Raw genomic sequence first — 18,308 nt, 5'->3', positions numbered from 1 at the left:
TTGAATCTTCTGTTTACATTGTAACTAGTCCTATTAATGATGGCATTAAATTTATTGGACATAGACATTGTAATATTTATATGGTAGATTTAAATGATCTATCCAAAATAAACATGCAATGCCTAGTATCCTTGAATGCTAAAATTAATGAGACTAGTTGGTTTTGGCATCGTAGGCTTGCACATATTAGCATACATTTACTTTCAAAATTAATTAAGAAAGAATTAGTTCTTTGTTTGCCAAAATTAAATTTTGAAAAGGATAGAATTTGTGATGCATGCCAACTAGGTAAGCAAACAAGAGTTTCATTTAAATCCAAAAATATTGTTTCAACCTCTAGACCTTTAGAGCTTTTGCATATGGACTTATTTGGACCTACTAGAACTACTAGTCTAGGAGGAAAATGATATGGTTTTGCAATTATAGATGATTACTCTCGTTTTACTTGGATTTTCTTTTTGGCACACAAAGATGAAACTTTTCATGTTTTCACTAAATTTTACCGAAAAGTCACTAATGAGAAAGGATTTTTAATTCAAAATATTCGAAGTGATCACGGAACTGAATTTAAAAATCAAGACTTTGAAAATTTTTGTGATGAAAAAGGAATTGGCCATAATTTTTTTGCACTCAAGACACCTCAATAAAATGGGGTAGTAGAAAGAAAAAACAGAACCTTAGAAGAAATGGCCCGTACCATACTATGTGAAAGCAACCTTCCAAGATATTTTTGGACGGAAGTAATTAACACAGCATGTTACATTTTAAATCGTGCTTTGATTAGACAAATTTTAAAGAAAACCCCCTATGAGCTTTGGAAAGAAAGAAAACCTAATATTGCATATTTTCATGTTTTTGGTTGCCGATGTTTTGTATTAAATAATGATAAAGAAAGACTTAGAAAATTTGATGCCAAATCAGATGAAGCAATCTTTCTTGGTTACTCCTCCACTAGTAAAGCTTTTAGAGTTTTTAATAAAAGAACTTTAGTAGTAGAGGAGTCGATACATGTTGTCTTTGATGAATCTAACGATCTTCCTTCAAGAAAGAATGAAAGTGTTGATGATGCAGATCCTCTTATAGAAGGAATGAAGGAGATCACTCTGAAAGATTCAACAATTCAAGATGATGAGGAACACGAAGACAAACAGGATGAGGGAAGTGAAGAACATCAAGAACAACCTCAAGGTACAAATGACCTACCCAAAGAATGGAGGTATGTTCACAATCACCCTAAGGAGCTAATTATTGGTGATCCTATGCATGGGGTAAAAATTCGTTCTTCACTTAAAGATGTATTTAATCATTATACTTTTGTGTCTCATCTTGAACCAAAAACTATTGAAGAAGCTGAAAATGATTATAATTGGATTAATGCAATGCAAGAGGAACTTAATCAATTTGAAAGAAATAATGTATGGACTTTAGTATCAAGACCTAAAAATTATTCAATAATTGGTACAAAATGGGTCTTTAGGAACAAATTAGATGAACATGGAAATGTAATAAGAAATAAAGCAAGATTGGTTGCTAAAGGTTATAATCAAGAAGAAGAAATTGATTTTGATAAGACCTTTGCACCTGTTGCTAGATTAGAGGCCATTAGACTTCTACTTGCATATGCTTGCTTTATGAAATTTAAATTATTTCAAATGGATGTCAAAAGTGCATTTTTGAATGGATATATTGCTGAAGAAGTCTATGTAGAACAACCCCCAAGTTTTGAAAATCATGCTTTTTCTAATCATGTTTTTAAATTAAATAAAGCTCTATATGGTTTGAAACAAGCACCTAGGGCTTGGTATGATAGGCTAAACAAATTTTTACTAAATAATAGTTTTTTAAGAGAAAATGTGGACACAACCCTCTTCATTAAAAAAAATTAAAATGATATGTTAATTATACAAATATATGTTGATGACATTATTTTTGGGTCTACTAATGAATCTCTTTGTCAAGACTTTGCTAAGCTTATGCAGGGAGAGTTCGAGATGAGCATGATGGGAGAACTTACATTCTTCCTCGGACTCTAAATCAAACAAACAAAGGAAGAAATCTCCATCACCCAAAGCAAGTACACCAAGAAATTACTCAAAAGATTTGGAATGGAGAACTCCAAAGCAATTGGCACACCCATGAGCCCTTCATGTAAGCTTGACAAGGATGAAGAAGGTAAATGTGTAGACCTAAAATATTATAGAGATATGATTGGCTCTCTATTATATTTGACTGCAAGTAGGCCTGATATCATATTTAGTGTTTGTCTGTGTGCTAGATTTCAATCTAATCCTAAAGAGTCTCACTTGAATGCTGTTAAAAGAATTCTTAGATATTTAAATGGTACTCAAACTCTAAGATTATGGTACTCTAAGGACTCATTAATTAACTTAATAGGATATTCAGATGCTGATTTTGCTGGATGTAGATTAGATAGAAAAAGCACTAATGGAACTTGCCAATTTCTTGGAGTTAACCTAATCTCCTGGTTTAGCAAGAAACAAAATTCGGTAGCATTGTCTACGGCTGAGGCCGAATACATTGCAGTCGGAAGTTGTTGTGCTCAAATCTTGTGGATTAAGCAACAACTCAAAAACTTTGGTATCAAACTTAATGAAACATCCATAAGATGTGATAACACTAGTGCTATAAATCTTACTAAAAATCCAATTCAACATTCAAGGTCTAAATATATTGAAATCAGACATCATTTTATAAGAGAACATATTCAAAACAAAGATATAATTCTTGACTATGTTTGCACTGAAAATCAATTAGCCGATATCTTTACAAAGGCCCTAAGTGAAGATAGATTCTGTGAAATTAGGAGAAATCTAGGAATTCTTGATCCATTTGCTTAAATATTTCTCTAATTCCAAGGAATCGATGTCAAAATTTCTTTGAGCTCAATTTTCATCATCTCTCTTGGACCTAAAAGCTCAAGATTATCCTTCTCACAATTTGTCACTGAGCAAAAATTCTTCTCCCAGAATTTTGAATTTTTTCAAAATTTATTCATATTTTTTTTGAAATTTTGTGAATCATGAGTCGACCCCCTAGGATCGACCCAATGGCATACTTGCAATTTTTGACCAACATCCCACGGGCTCATCTCTTTTTAACGAAAAATCCGTTCATGAGCCGACCCCTCCATCTTCGTCTTCCTCCCTCCAAAACTCGTAGTCCTCATCTTCGTTCTCTCAAAATCCAAGGTTTTAGCCTAAGATCCTTCTCCCATCACCTCTCCACCTCAAATCGCCCCTTGGGAAAGGAGCTTTTTCTATTTTTCTCCCTTGATTGAAGCGGTTGGAGCGTGCCCTAGCTTCCACCACTCTTCTCCAAATCGGGATTTCTCTCCGCCAAAAATCCCTTTCCATCCTCTAATAACCCTCCTTCTCCTCACCCATGTGATCTTCCAAGTCTCCTTGCTTGCTCTTGTGGTGAGAATGGCTCCAAAAATGAAACTCCCTCAAAGAAGAAAATCAGTCCGTGAGCTGGAAGAGGGCGTGCGCAGGAAAAGGCAAGCTTCTCAGACCTCCTCTGCTCCCATTCCTGCTTCAGCATCTGCACCAGGTTCCTCTCAGTCTCCTCTCAGCCTTAGTAAAATTTCACTCTCTATCAGAAAGGTAGAAACCGACAAAAATGTTGACTTTAGATTTTTTGAAAAAGAGAGTTTCTCCATTGGTTCAAAGATCAAAAACCAAGGTTGGAGTTTTTACTGTTCTCTTAAAGAAGTTACATATATAGATTTGGTTAGAGAGTTTTATCTGAATCTGTGCTATGGCAATGGAACAGTAACTTCTACTGTTAAGGGAATTGATATCTGCTTAGATCCTATTATTTTGGGAGAGATTCTTCATTTGTCTTGTGAGGGATATTCAAACATGAAACTCCCAGTGAAGGAAGAGGGGATCAATGTGATTTTAGGAGGAACCTACTCGGGAAGCCTAAATAAATTAGAAGCCAAGATCCTATCAATTGAAATGAAAATTCTACATCAATTGGTAACAAAGCTTTTCTTCCCGAGAAGTGGTAGACATGACCTCCTTTCAGGCTGAGACATATGCATAATGTTTCATGTGAACACCCAAACCCCCTTAAACCTCCCAACTCTAATGATTGAGGCCACGAGAGAAACACTGAATAGATCCAAGGCACATCTGCCTTTTGGTATGGCCCTCACACTGGTATTCAGGAGGTTTGGAGTTAGTTTTGAGGGGGAGGCATCAGCTAGGCTCTCTCACTCAGACACCATCAACCAACACACTTTGCACCGCATGGGATTCACTAGGACTGATGGTGGTTGGATTAAGGGTGCAGAAGAGAGAGTTGAGGACAGAGCTGAGGACAGAGCTGAAAAAGAAGGTCCTTCATCACCTCTCCATGACTTCAGGGCAGCATCTCCAGACATCCAGTTTGTTTTAGATCCAGAGGCTGGCCCTTCAGAGTCCACCAGGAGGCACACTCCAGTTTAGCAGCCAGACAGCAGAGCATTTCTCTCAGATATCAGATTGGCTGATGATCAGATTGAGATGATTTCTCAGCGTGTGGCTTCCTTGCTTTCTCGACAGTGGAGCACTTCAGCTTTCGCATCGGGATCCATATCATTTGATGCATCTGATCAGACTTTGATCTCCCATATCTCCACTGTATTTCAGATGATCTCAGATCAGTCAGTTCGGATTCAGCAGCTCGAAGATTACATTTTGAGACTGATTGGGAGGGTACTAGACTTGCAGGGGCAAGTGTTAGCTCTGGCCCATCCACAGCCACAGGAGTGCACTACTGAGGTCTCAGACCTATCTACGAAGGCAGCCAGACTTAGAGGTGTATTGGAGAGTGGATTTGATTTCCTGAGGAGAGAGATCAGAGGCTCTAGTGAGCATGCATCTACACAGTTCACTGCACTGCTTCAGTCTGTTTTGAGAGCTCTGAACCTTCTTGACACCATCAGGCTCTCTCTTGCAGTTCAGTCCATTACTTCTCAGCCTTCAGGATCATCTCGCCCACCTACTCGTGCCAGCACCTCCACTCGTGGCAGAGGCAGACGGGGTAGAGGATGAGTCCTTGGTCGTGATCCATCATCTCCCCACCCTATCTCCGATACATCTGATTCTGATCCATCTAGTCATGAGCTCTACTAGATCCTTGTAGTTATCCTTGTCTGTTGTTTCTTTCTAGGATCTATCTTATGGGCCATGTAACGATGTTAACCAATTGACTTTTATATTATGGAATATGTATTGGAACGACTATGGTATCAATCTCTTTTTGATTATATATCTACTCTTTGACTTTTAAGCATGTCTTTTAAATTGAGTTACTTTCAATTCTGTGCATGCTTAAAATACTATGACCTGCTAATTCATATCTATGGTACTCAATGGAATATTTTGTTTTATGATTGCTGTATTCAGGGGGAGTAAACATTAATGTTAGTAAAATTAATGATTAGTACAAGAAGTTCAAGAAACAAAAAGAGAAAATGTATTCAAAAAAAAAGGGGGAGTAAACAATGTTTGATGATGTCAAAAAGGGAGAGAAATTAAAGAAAAGTATCAAAAGCAAGATAAACAAAAGACTCAAAAATAAAATGAGTAAATTGCAAAAGCAAATGAGCAAATTTTAAAAGTAATTCTTAGACATGCATTGATACACTTAATTTTTTAAACATGCTCTGATACCAAAATTAAATTATCAAATGAGAATGAGTAAATTTTCAAAATGCTAATAAAATGAGCAAATATGATATTTTCAAATACATAATTTTCAAATTCTTAGGTAAACAAATTTTCTGCTCTGATACCAAAATCACATAATCAAATGAGCAAATTTTTAAATTATTAAGCCATAGGCAAATTGTTATAGGTATATGTATCGCATGCCAAAAGAATCAATCTTCTTTTCAAGCAAATGCATTTATAAGTAATTTTCAAGTTGGTTGTGAATTTCCTATTTATCTTCAAACTACCTATAATGCATTTCATTCCTTTGAAATTCATGCTCATTGTTTCATATATATGCTTTTGTTCAAGTGTTTTGTCATCATCAAAAAGGGAGAGATTGTTGTTCTTTGGATTAATTTTGATGATTACAAAGTATTTGAAGGAGTACTAATGTTTTTCACATGAAAAAGACTTATTACTCTTCAGAGGCAAAATTATAATTTTACCAAAATCCTGATTTGAAAGTATCAAATGATAGAACAAAAGATTCGTGATCTATTGATGAAAATTTTATTAGTTTTGGACTTGTATTTTAAAAGATATGCATGTTTGAAAAATATGAGTCGACCCATGAGTCGACTCATGGCACATGAGATGACTGGCACGCTGAAATTTCTGGCCAGCACATACTTGGCACACCCTGTGAGTCGACCTATGAGTCGACCCCCAAGGCATGAGTCGACCCATGAATCGACCTCTGTGGATTTTAAGCCAGTTTTACAGAACCTTGCATCCCGTTTGATTCTGTGATTTTTTTCCACAGAGATCGACCCATGAGTCGACCCCCAGGCATGAGTCGACCCATGAGTCAACTCCTGTGATGGAATTTTTCCGCAACGGCTAGTTTTTAACCCATTTTAAGTGCTTTTAATGCTCATTTAATGTGGTCTAACGGCTCTATTTCAGCCTAGAATATTTTTCACTATTTTTTGAAGCTATAAAAGGGACAAAAAGGTGGAAATCAAAAAGAAGAATCAAGAAGAGAGATTTTGAAAAAGGGATTTCAAGCAAAGTTTTCAGCCCTAAGCAAGAGCTCACTCAAATCATTCAAGAAGCCTTTAATCCAAGCTCACCAACTCCTCAAGTGCACATTCAAGTCTCCAACCACCTTGAGAAAATCATAAAGAGTCTTCTTCTCTTTGAGTAAAGTGTATTTAAAGTCTCATTCGCTCATTAAAGGAGCTTTTTTTGTACTTATTTGTGCTATTCATTGTTATACTTTATTTTGAGTTATTATTTTTATTTTGAAAGGGTTCCAAAATAAGGGAAGGTTGATCCGAACCTTGAATCGGAGTGTATTGGGTTGGCTTGTATCCGAGAAACAAGTGGTCTAGCTTGGGATAGCTAGAGTCAGAGTTTTCGATATTTGTATTCGGGTTGAATACAAGATTAGTGGATTGGAATTCCCAAGTAGGAGCTTGGGGAGTGGATGTAGGTGCAAGGTTGGCACCGAACCACTATAAATCTTTTTATTTGTGGTGTGCCTAATTGCTCTTCTTTAATTCTTCTTTATTCTCTTGCATTTTTACTTTTAGTCATTAGTCTTGAATTAATTTTACTCTCCCTATTTATTTAGCTATTGTCAAACATTTTTCATAAGTCATAAGTTAAGCTTAAAATTTTTAGAAACCCAATTCACCCCCCCTCTTGGGTTGCATAGCTGGGCAACATCGGTTTATTATTTCTAACTGATCGCATTGCATTATTACCGACTTCATTACTTAGTAAATTTTATGGAAAGATTGCTAAAAAAGTAAAGAAGAAAAACATGCACAAGAATGAAGTCGAACAATTCACAAATTAAAGAAAACAAGGTTTCATTTCATTTCGGAGGAGTTCAATACAAATATGGAAAAGATACATGGCTGAGAACAAAAAAGAGTACATAAGGTATTCAAGAAGTCGGTTGGGGATGGTCCTGTTTAGCCTCTGCTTCCTCGTCGTCCGACTCATCTATTTTTTTGTCAGGTTGAATGGAGCTCAGATCTACCTTAGGCATGAGGTGGCAAACTTGTTTTTTGCATTTCATGAATCTGAGCTGAAATGTATCCGCACCGGCATCAACGAGCTCATCTTCATACTCTTTTGAATCGCGACTCGACCAGTGCTCAAGAAGCAGCTTCCTGGTTTCAAGTCTCTACCATTGTCAATTTCTTTTGGAGTTTGATGGCAGTCTTCTTGACTTTCTTGGTGGCATTTTTGGCTTCCTTAGCAGCTTTCTTCGCCTTCAGTGCCCTTTCTCCTCGATGAGGGTGCTCTTGGCTGACTCCATCTCCTTCTGATAATCGGCCTTCAGCTTCTCGAACTCCTCCTTTTCATTTCTCTGTTGGGTTGCCAAACTTGCCAACTCGGCCTCCAGCAGAGAAATCTTCTCTCTGCTCTTTCTCTACCATTCCTCAGTAGCTTGGGGGAGCTCGTCGAAGACCTAGGTCCGAGCATGAGCAGTTTGGGCCTGATCCTCCAAGTCGTGGTTGACCTAAGCAGACTTGATTAACCCCTCTGATAATACAATAATGTCATGAATCATTTGCAAAACAAAAAAAATGGCTAAGTCATCTACTCAGCCTAAAATAATTCAAAAAAAAGTCAAATAAAGAAAGTCAGAATACTTACCCTGATCAACGATATATAGGCATCCGACTGGATCTCCGAGACTGGGCATGCTTTCTTGACTTTTCAGTCTGCAGGAAGCATGACCATTCTCGCCCACTCCCCGATGAGTCGGCGGTCCTAGAGCATCTGATCGGTGGCATTGAAGCGCATCTCGATCACGATCGTCAACTCTCGAGAAGGCATATCTAGACTGTAGTCCGTAGTAAAATGGGGGAGCATTGGTGCCTAACCTTTATTGGCACTCTTGTCAGTAGCCTCCTGACTAGCTGCCCGACTTCTTTTGGAACCAGCTTGGATCGAAAGAGCTTGGACCACTTTCGCTGGCTTGCCGGCATTTCTACGACCACCATGTCGTCAGTCGGGGGAGAAGGTGCAATTATGATGACTTTGATGGAAGGCAGTGGGGATGGATGCTCCGATGGTACTCGGGGTGGTGGTGATGGTACTTGGGGCGGTGACGGCGGCTGCGTACTTCTTGATATCCGAGAAGGAGACTCCTCTCTCGACTTCTTTGGTGGCTAAGATGGACCGTCGAGCTCGGATGCCACCTTGGTTTTCTTCTTCCAGATCGCCTCCTTCAGAGATCCCACCGTGACCCGCATGCCTGTATGAATACAACAAAAAGAGAAAAAGGTTAGCTTACAATTAAAGCAAAAACTACAAAAGGTCTACAGGAATGAAAACTACCGAGATGGTTAGTCGGGCTAATCTTGAAGTTGTAAAGTGACTGCTCCTTGAGCAGCTCCTCATGTGTAGGGACTTGGACCTCGATCAGCTTCTCGTATGTCTCCCAATCCTCTTCCAGGACTGTGTCATTTCTATTCAGGGGGAGATTTGGAGTCATCCAGATCCACTCGAAGCCCCATGGGTGGTCGGTGGCAATGTAGAAGAACTTGCTCTTCCACCCGTAAATAGAAGAGAGAAGCTTTTTGAAAAGCTATTATCGGGGTCGAGGATAGAAAAACCACCATCCCTACTCTCGGGGATGTTTTTTCAGGACAAAAATAGTCCGAAACAAGGAAACTTGGGGTTCAATCCGAAGAAGATGACAAAGGATGACAAAACAAGAGAAAATACGAATGAAGTTAGGAGCGAGTTAAGTAGGAACGACCTCATATAGGTCAAGGATATTGACAAAAAAAGAGTGAAGAGAAAATCAGAGTTCTGATCGGAGAAACTCCTCATAGATGGCAATATAGCCATCAGGAGGACGAACGACCCAGCCTCCTTCACCGAATGCCATCAACCGATACTGATTAAGGATGTGATAATATCCCCCTAGTCGGTCAACGGCCAACTCAGTCAACTTGGACCTCTTCACAAGAGGTCCAAAGGTATTCTCGATAGTTGGTTGTTCATCCGATTCATCCAGATTTGACTGACCCTGTCGAGAAGATGCCTCATCGGCTCATCCCAAGTAATCTCTTTGGTCACCTTCTAGATAGTTGGAGCCCGAAAACTTCGATCACCGATCGGATTCTCATCTCCAGACTCTCTACCAGTAAAAGCCATAGAAGGGGCTAGCAGAAAAAGACCAAAAAGAAGAAAGAAAGATCGAGAAGGAAATCTCTAAGAAAGAAAAGAAGACCGGCTGCAACAAAGATGGTGATGGAAGACTAACGTCGGAGAAGATTACTCATCGGCAGCTAAACTCTCTACTAATAAGGGAGTAGAACGGACTCGATGCGAGGTGGAGATAATAAAATCAAAAATGGGAGGGGGATCAACCCCTATTTATAGGTTCTTTCGACGATCAGGATCGACATCGAGTACCATGCCTAACCCGGAGATCATGACATGTGGCAGCAATCTCGATTGATCATCTCAGCGCCCATTCGGTGCACCACCATTCTGATCTTGCCGAGTAGGCTTAATCTGCATGACCACAAATTGACCAATGGGCAACTGACATGAGGACGACTCGGGTATGCATGCTCATTATTACCCTACCAGTCAATCTTCTATCATTAATATGAAAGATCATCTCGAGCTTTGCGGTATTTATTGCCATACGATCTGCGATGGGACTGTGCTGCCACACGAAAAGACAAGACGACGGCCTGCCCTACGAAGCGACAATCGAGTGACAGTCAGCTAAAGCAACTTGGATCGATTCAGAGACGAACTTCATTCACCTGACTAACTACGAAGTCAGACTCGGGAGTTGGGGAGTTAGGGGGCAAGTGTTGGGGTAGATCTCCATCACTTAGCCGACTATCTTGCCTTCTCGTCTCTGAGCTAACCAGGGAAGCTACACCGACTAAGCAACCACCGACCAACATGGCTCAGATTAACAAGTCCCGTCCGGCAAGGTAGATGTCAGGCACCGTTGCAGACACCCAGCCAACTAAAAGCTACTTGTCCCTAGTCGGTACCATCCCGACTAAGGTTAATATACCTCCCATGGCTGCTACCACCCAGCGGTGGTTGGCTTGTGATCGAGTTCATACTCGATTGACAGTCGACTATACCAATCGAGGACGAGGCACCTTGATGATTCAATTCTTTTGGCTCAGACAACACGGACCTCTGCCGACTAGCTAAGCACCGAATATAGCTATCATACAATTCTAATAGGCCACATCAAGGTTATGTCATTCAGACACCATATCTTGGTCGGCTAGCTGCGCACTGTGATAGGATACTACGATTTCATTAAATACATCCACAGGATCATTTATTATACCCCACACCCGATAGCGTCTGCCACCATAAGTGCGCCGAATAAAAGGCATGCTCGCCATCAACATTTAAAGATACCCATACGGCACCATACGATACTGTACAATAGGACATGATCGACATGATCATCTATCTTCTTATCATTCATTTTGCTCCCTCTATAAATAGAGGTAATCAGAAATCTCTCCAGGTATGCATACATGCACTATTTTAAAACCCAGAGACTCTATCACTCATTCTCTCGAACCACCTCACTAATTTGGGCATCAGAGGGTCTTTACTGGAGCCACCTCCGATGGGACTTGTTTTGTAAAAATTTTTTTCCAATGCCAAGTGGAGCCCAATACCATCTCACTCTATTCTCCCTCATCACCCTTAGTCTCGATTTTGACTGTGTACATCTTTTCCGACGACGGCACATCATCCTCTGGCAATCCCACCGCCAACTAATGGATGCAACTCCTAATCAATTTCAGACCGACCATCAACTACCCACTGGAGCAAGGCCGCAACGAGAAATGTCTCCAATAACTATCTGAGCATCGGCAGTATATAACCAGCTTTAGGTTTGGAATGCTGGTGTCAACACATGGTTCCATACTTTTGTGTATAGGTGAATCTTTGGTTTTCAATTATTTATGATAATCTAAAATTTTTGAGTTTGGACCAACTTCTTCAAAAGATTGGATAAATTGCTTAATTAAGATATTTAAAAATAAATATTATTTTTTGGAGCAGCAATGAATAATATATTTTTTTTTGTGCGGAGTTTTGATTTTTTTTTAAAAAAAATTGAGATTTGTATTTGTCGAAGCTTTTCGTATTGGCTAGCAAGAGTGTTGGAGGGAGAGAGGGATTGAAGGTTTTAACCTTATCCTTGAAATACTATGATTTTTTTTTTTGGCAAAATAATACTATGATTTTACTTACTCGTAGTCCCGTGGAAATAAAGTCAAGTGCTCTTGGTATCCATCTACTCCATGGATCAAGGTACGGTGGTATTACTATAAATGATGGCCATGTAGTCTTCTTTTCTCCTTTTTTTTTTTTTTTTTTGTTGGGTTTGTGGGGGGGGGGGGGGGGAGCGCGGTGGGGGGAGTAATATCCAACATTTGAACCTCGAAGGGAATTCTTGAGGAATGAGGGGCCAAAAGACAAATTTACTAGCAATTGTTGGTGTCGATAGCTTAATTTTACAACCTTGGTTTGAGCATGGGTGACTCCAGAATTACCGTATGCAAAGAGAAAAATAAGATGACCATTTTTTTCAGGAGTATGCATGTCACGCCCCCGATCCGAGATTTGAATCGAGGGTCATGGCAACCACCGCATACTCATAGAAAATTTTTTTCATAAGTATGCAAGGTATCTCATCATGATATCTTACATATAAAGTTAAATCATTTTTTAAATTATTAACAAATCAAATCTTAGTTCAAATAACAAATCAAAACTCAGTGTCCAAAAGAAAAATAATTGTCTGACAAAGTCAACACTAAAAAAATAAAAGTTTTGAATCAATTCTGAGAAAATCCTAAATCAATGAGCTAACTCCATCTCTAATCGCTCTCCCAACCGAAATCCCGCATCACGCTAATTTTCTGGATCTGTAAGAAAAACATAAAAACTCATCATGAGCTAAACAGCCCAGTAAGCAGTGTATACCTTTAACTGAATAAACCAGACAAATAATACTATACATATCGATTTACTGATAATAACAAAATCAATATGTAATTTCATGAAATCATAATCATACTATCAATCATATATAAAATTTAATTCATCATAATTTCAAATTATGCTTATCATCTTAAATTCATCAATTTCTTAAATTCTTCTTACCAACCATGACTATGACCATATTATCCCTGTAGCAGGGTCATAATACCGCGTATCCGCTTGCAATGGGCTGCGAATCATCTGGTAGCCAAGTCTTTTGGAACCGTTGGTCTCGCTGGTGGTTTGTCGCTGGTCTCTCTGGCGATATGTCGCTAGTCTCGCTGGCGATATAAACCCTCAGGACAATCAATTGCCAACATATATGCCCCCATTGGCGGGGTCCTTTACACAGTCAGGTTGTCAATTTCATATTGTCTTCCAATTTATATATTATTTTCAAAAATAAATGATATTCGAGTCAAATCAATCATATCATTCTTTGTATTCATACATCATCATAATAATTGTTCAACAATTAATTTCAATCATATATAATTTCTACAATTAACTTCAATCATAAATAATTTCAACAATTATTTTCAATAAATATTTTCAATCACAAGCATGCATAAATTTATTTAATTCAGAATTTATAATTTATCAGATAAATTCAGTAAAAGTAAACACTACTTACCCCAAAAGAAAATCCAAACTAAAAATTCTAGAAATCTCGAAAATCCTTCTCTGAACCTGATACGTCAAATATCATATTTTTAATCAAAATTTTATCGAATTAAAAATAATTAAAATTTATTAAAATCTAATGTCCCCACATGGATCAACTTGACGACAGCATCCAGGATTTTCGGACTAATCCATGGAAACCCTCCTTATATTTTTTTTAATTATTATTATTATATTATTATTATTTTTTTATTTATTTTTTTTAATTTCATAAATCCTAAAAATCTAAGAGAGAGAAAGTTTCTCTCTCCCTTTTCTTTTTCTCTCTCTTTTTTTTTCTTCTTTTTTTTTCTTTTCTTTTCTCTTTTTCTTCTTTTTCTTCTTTTTCTTCTTTTTCTTCTATTTTTCTTCTCGGGCTCCTTCCAGGCCGGAACAGGGGACCGGCGGGTCCCCTCCTTTGCCAGGCCATTCAGGCTGTGGCCGCCACGACGGAGGCCGACGGTAGAGGGGGGCCACTCCCCCGGTTACGGAGAGGCATGGCCGGCGGTCGATTGCGATCGTCGGTGCCGGAAAATCTAAGGGAAAAGAGGCCAAAACAGGGGTCTCTTTTCCGACCAAGAATCGGCGACACCCGTCGCCGGCAGTCGCGCACAAAGGCACGGGAAGAAGGGGAAAGAAGAGAGAAAGAGAAGGAGAACTCACTTCGGCCTCTGGTGACCCCACCGGTGAGCAATCACGGCGAGAACGAGATGAGTGTCCGCGGCTCCAATCGGGAAATCAGGGAGAAAGAGAGGGGTAGCGGTCTGGTGATCAGCTTCTAAGGAGGGGGAGGGTCTTTTTATAGAGAGCCCTAGGACTCCGAGAGGTCCTAGGACTCCCGATTCCGAGGTTTGATCGGAGAAGAAGACTCCTACCGGGAGTCTTCTTCCCAGTTCCCCTGTTCTCCCTTTGTTTCTTTTTTTTTTTTTTGGCTTGGCTTGGGCTCGACAGTATGGGCTTGGGCTTTGGGCTATAACATTCTTCACCCCTAAAAAGAAATTTCGTCTTCGAAATTTTTCATACCTGTAGTCTCGAAGAGCTGGGGATATTTTTGCTTCATTTCTTCCTCTACTTTCCAAGTAGCTTCTCTTTCCGAATGTCGACTCTTGAAAACTCTATTCATAATCTTCGGTCCATTCGAATTTAACCCCTTTTTGAGTAAGACGAGTCAAAGGTGCAGCTATGCAGGAGAATCCTTCTACAAATCGTCTGTAATATCCTGCCATTCCCAGAAAACTTCGAATCTCAAAAATATTTGTAGGTCTGTTCCACTGCATCATAGCTTCCACTTTTGCTGGATCCACAGAAATTCTATCTTTGGATACGATGTGTCCTAAAAAGACTATTTTGTCCAACCAAAATTCACACTTCTTAAATTTGGTATAAAGCTTTTCTTTCCTCAATATTTGTAGTACACACCGTAAATGTTCTTCATGCTCCAATTTGCTTCTTGAATATATCAAGATATCGTCAATAAATACGACAACAAACTTATCGAGATAGGATCTGAATATTCTGTTCATTAAATCCATAAAGGCTGCTGGAGCATTGGTTAACCCAAAAGGCATCACTAGAAATTCATAATGTCCATAACGAGTTCTAAATGCAGTCTTTGGTATGTCCTCTGTTTTGATTTTTAACTGATGATATCCTGAACGAAGATCAATTTTAGAAAAGACTTGTGCCAAATTTAAGAAGTGTGAATTTTGGTTGGACAAAATAATCTTTTTAGGATACATCGTATCTAAAGATGGAATTTCTATGGATCCAGCAAAAGTGAAAGCTGTGATACCGTGGAACAGACCTACAAATATTTTTGAGATTCGAAGTTTTCTGAGAATGGCAGGATATTATAGACGATTTGTAGAAGGATTCTCCCGCATAGCTGCACCTTTGACTCGTCTTACTCAAAAAGGGATTAAATTCGAGTGGACCGAAGATTGTGAACAGAGTTTTCAAGAGTCGACATTCAGAAAGAGAAGCTACTTGGGAACTAGAGGAAGAAATGAAGCAAAAATATCTCCAGCTCTTCGAGACTACAGGTATGAAAAATTTCAAGGACGAAATTTCTTTTTATGGGTGAAGAATGTTATAGCCCAAAGCCCAAGCCCATACTGTCGAGACCCAAGCCAAGCCCAAAAAAAAAAACAAAGGGAGAACAGGGGAACCGGAAAGAAGACTCCCGGTAGGAGTCTTCTTCTCCGATCAAACCTCAGAATCGGGAGTCCTGGGACCTCTCGGAGTCCTAGGGCTCTCTATAAAAAGGCCCTCCCCCTCCTTAGAAGCCGATCACCGGACTGCTACCCCTCTCTTTCTCCCTGATTTTTTGATTGGAGCCGCGGACACTCATCTCGTTCTCGCCATGATTGCTCGCCGGTAGGGTCACTGGAGGCCGAAGTGAGTTCTCCTTCTCTTCCTCTCTTCTTTCCCCTTCTTCCCGTGCCTTTGTGCGTGACTGCCGGCAACGGGTGTCGCCGATTCTTGGTCGGAAAAGAGATCCCCATTTTGGATGAATGAACTCCTACTCTTTCTGTATTCTGACACTTCGAGGAAAGTACTTGTCAAAGAATTCATCTCGAAATCTCTCCTAAGTGAGTGGTATCCTATCGTGCTCATATTTTTGTTCAAGTATATGCCACCAGTTGTATGCCTCGCCTTGTAACAGATATGCTGTGTAGCGGATCTTCTCTTCATCGTGGCATTCTTGCACGGCAAATGTCTTCTCCATTTTCATAATCCAGTTATCTGCTTCCAGTGCCTGTGGCAGACACTGGAAGCAGCAAAAAATCCTGAGATCATGAGAGAGATGATGCGGAATATGTATAGTATTATTTGCCTGATTTATTCAGTTAAAGGTATACACTGCTTACTGGGTTGTTTAGCTCATGATGAGTTTTTATGTTTTTCTTACAGATCCAGAAAATTAGCGTGATGTGGGATTTCGGTTGGGAGAGCGATTAGAGATGGAGTTAGCTCATTGATTTAGGATTTTCTCAGAATTGATTCAAGACTTTTATTTTTTTAGTGTTGACTTTGTCAGACAATTGTTTTTCTTTTGGACACTGAGTTTTGATTTGTTATTTGAACTAAAGTTTGATTTGTTAATAATTTAAAAAATGATTTAACTTTATGTGTAAGATATCATGATGAGATGCCTTGCATGCTTATGGAAAAAGTTTTCTGTGAGTTTGCGGCGGTTGCCATGACCCTCGATTCAAATCTCGGATCGGGGGCGTGACAATTAATATGGTATCAGAGCCAGGTTGTCAATTTCATATTGTCTTTCAATTCATATATTATTTTTAAAAATAAATGATATTCGAGTCAAATCAATCATATCATTCTTTGTGATCATACATCATCATAATAATTGTTCAACAATTAATTTCAATCATATATAATTTCTACAATTAACTTCAATCATAAACAATTTCAACAATTATTTTCAATAAATATTTTCAATCACAAGCATACATAAATTTATTTAATTCAGAATTTATAATTTACCAGATAAATTTAGTAAAAATAAACACTACTTACCTCAAAAGAAAATTCAAACTAGAAATTCTAGAAATCTTGAAAATCTTTCTCTGAACCTGATACGTCAAATATCATATTTTTAATCAAAATTTTATTGAATTAAAAATAATTAAAATTTAATAAAATCTAATGTCTCCACATGGATCAACTTGACGACAGCATCCAGGATTTTCGGACTAATCCATGGAAACCCTCCTTATATTTCTTTTAATTATTATTATTATTATATTATTATTATTATTATTTATTTACTTTTTTTTTAATTTTATAAATCCTAAAAATTTAAGAGAGAGAAAGTTTCTCTCTCCCTTTTCTTTTTCTCTCTCTTTTTTTTCTTTCTTTTTTTTCTTTTCTTTTCTCTTCTTCTTCTTTTTCTTCTTTTTCTTCTGTTTTTCTTCTCGGGCTCCTTCCAGGCCGGAACAGGGGACCGGCGGGTCCCCTCCTTTGCCGGGCCATTCAGGCCGCGGCCGCCACGACGAAGGCCGGCGGTAGAGGGGGGCCACTCCCCCGGTTACGGAGAGGCATGGCCGACGGTCGATTGCGATCGCCGACGCCGAAAAATTTAAGAGAAAAGAGGCCAAAACAGGGGTCTCTTTTCCAACCAAGAATCGGCGACACCCGTCGCCGGCAGTCGCGCACAAAGACACGGGAAGAAGGGAAAAGAAGAGAGGAAGAGAAGGAGAACTCACTTCGGCCTCTGGTGACCCCACCGGCGAGCAATCACGGCGAGAACGAGATGAGTGTCCGCGGCTCCAATTGAAAAATTAGGGAGAAAGAGAGGGGTAGCGGTCCGATGATCGGCTTCTAAAGAGGGGGAGGGTCTTTTTATAGAGAGCCCTAGGACTTCGAGAGGTCCTAGGACTCCCGATTCCGAGGTTTGATCGGAGAAGGGAGTCTTCTTCCCGGTTCCCTTGTTCTCCCTTTGTTTTTTTTTTTTTTTTTTTGGGCTTGGCTTGGGTCTCGACAGTATGGACTTGGGCTTTGGGCTATAACAATGCATCTTCAGCCTTTTAAAGTAGCCAAGCCCTCGGAAGTGGAGATAAAGATCATCTCAGCATATTTAGGATTTCATTCCACTAAAATTAGCAAAGTGCGCCATGTATTTCAATTAAAGGAAGAGAACATTTGATTGATGGTCAAGATCCCATCAATCAAGATTTTAGAGTAGATTTAATGATTATATTCTTTCTCATCAAATTCTCATTAAAATCAAAATCAAGTTCATGAGAGAAATAATTCAATCTAGATGGTCTTGTAATCAAATAAAACAAAAGGATGAAAAGGAAGGTTACAATTGAGGTGCACTTTTGTTTGTATTTTAATAATTACTGCAGTTAAGAACCACTTGGTAAGGCATTTGGAGGG

This window comes from Elaeis guineensis, chromosome 7 (genome assembly GCF_000442705.2).
Source record: "Elaeis guineensis isolate ETL-2024a chromosome 7, EG11, whole genome shotgun sequence".
Classification (NCBI taxonomy): Eukaryota; Viridiplantae; Streptophyta; class Magnoliopsida; order Arecales; family Arecaceae; genus Elaeis; species Elaeis guineensis.
The sequence above is the reverse complement of the archived record's forward strand: the minus strand, read 5'-3'. Positions refer to the sequence as shown.